This window comes from Girardinichthys multiradiatus, chromosome 5 (assembly GCF_021462225.1).
Source record: "Girardinichthys multiradiatus isolate DD_20200921_A chromosome 5, DD_fGirMul_XY1, whole genome shotgun sequence".
NCBI classification, from domain to species: Eukaryota; Metazoa; Chordata; class Actinopteri; order Cyprinodontiformes; family Goodeidae; genus Girardinichthys; species Girardinichthys multiradiatus.
In genome coordinates this window covers 51325022-51326578 of record NC_061798.1, presented here as the reverse complement: position 1 = coordinate 51326578, position 1557 = coordinate 51325022, and positions in this window count along the sequence as shown.

The following is a 1557-nucleotide window of genomic DNA, read 5'->3' as shown; positions in this document are numbered from 1 at the left end:
TGTTCAGCACGTAGAGAACGTAGGTGTTCAGCACGTAGAGAACGTCGGCGTTCAGCACGTAGAGAACGTCGGCGTTCAGCACGTAGAGAACGTAGGTGTTCAGCACGTAGAGAACGTAGGGGTTCAGCACGTAGAGAACGACGGCGTTCAGCACGTAGAGAATAATATTGCAGCTTTAAAAACGGCATAAATATGCAGAATAGAGGAGCTGAACGCAGCACATCTACAGATGTTTTCCTAAATGTTCGGGTCTGTGTTCTGTCCCGCCCCGTCATTTCTGTCCAATGGGAACAATGATCGTCACCTGCGTGGCTTTGATTACCAGTAATAGTTCACTTGTAAAAAGTACAATGTGAAAACAAACCGCACCAAATGAAAAAAATAAAGTTTGCTTTTGGTCCGGACCAAACAAGCGGACCAAAGGACTTTCCTGGTATGAATACACCCTTAGTATTTTGTGCGCATGTTATACCTGTGTCGTGGGAATGAATTAGTATTTCGTACACACTATATATTTTTTCTCCCCCATGTCGGTTCCCGGCCGCCGTAGTTTGTCAGCACCCGCTGACAATAAATGGCTTCTGTTGTTCACTTAAACCATAACACCCATTTCTCCGTATCTACTGCTGTGCTGCGCTTGATGACGCTCTTATTGTTCTTATGCACCTGCAGGTTCGTTTGGAGCCGCAACATTTTCAAAGTAATGGGAACAACCACACAAAAAAATCAGATTCCTGAAAAAATTGGATTTAAGCAGTAAGACCTGCAGTGGGAACGCAGCTTTGGATCAAATGTTACCGGGCCTCTGCAGAGCTGAAGGACTTGATGCTGATAAAGGAATTCAGCCATTTGGTTCAGATGTGTTGGAGCAGGGATCTATCTAAAAGTTGAAGGATAGCGGCTCTGGAGGACTGGAGTTGGTCACCTGCTCTAAAGTCCAGTCCAGACCTCCTAGTCTGGTCTGATATCTGCTTGACCTTAAAACTTGTGTGATGAAAATGTCATACCCACTAGGGTCCACTAGGGGTCTCTTGTGTGTGAACTGCTACAATAATACTGTGGTCGGAGGGTGGCACCAGACACACAGTAGATAAGGAAAATGAGTCAGATCGTGAGCAGAAGAAGAAACTCAGATTATAATTCGGTTTGCACGGTGGCGCAGTTGGTAGAACTGTTGCCTCGCAGCAAGAAGGGCCTGGGTTTGACTCCCAGTCAGAGGAGTTTGCATGTTCTCCCCGTGAAAGCGTGGGTTTTCACCAGGTACTCCAGCTTCCTCCCACAGTCCGAAGACATGGCTGTTAGGTTAAGTGGTCTTTCTAAATTGCCTACGAGTGTGTGTCTGTATGTCTGTGTTGCCCTGTAATGGATTGACCTGTCCTGCGACCCACTATGGAAGAAGCGGCATAGAAAATGACTGACTGATTATAATCCACTACACTATCGCCCCCTAGAGGTCGTAGTTTAAACACTATATTCCTGAGTGGAATGTGACTGCTCCAGCTGCCTCAACCAGAGCATCTGCCATAGGAAATGTTTTCTTTAAATATGCTGCACCTC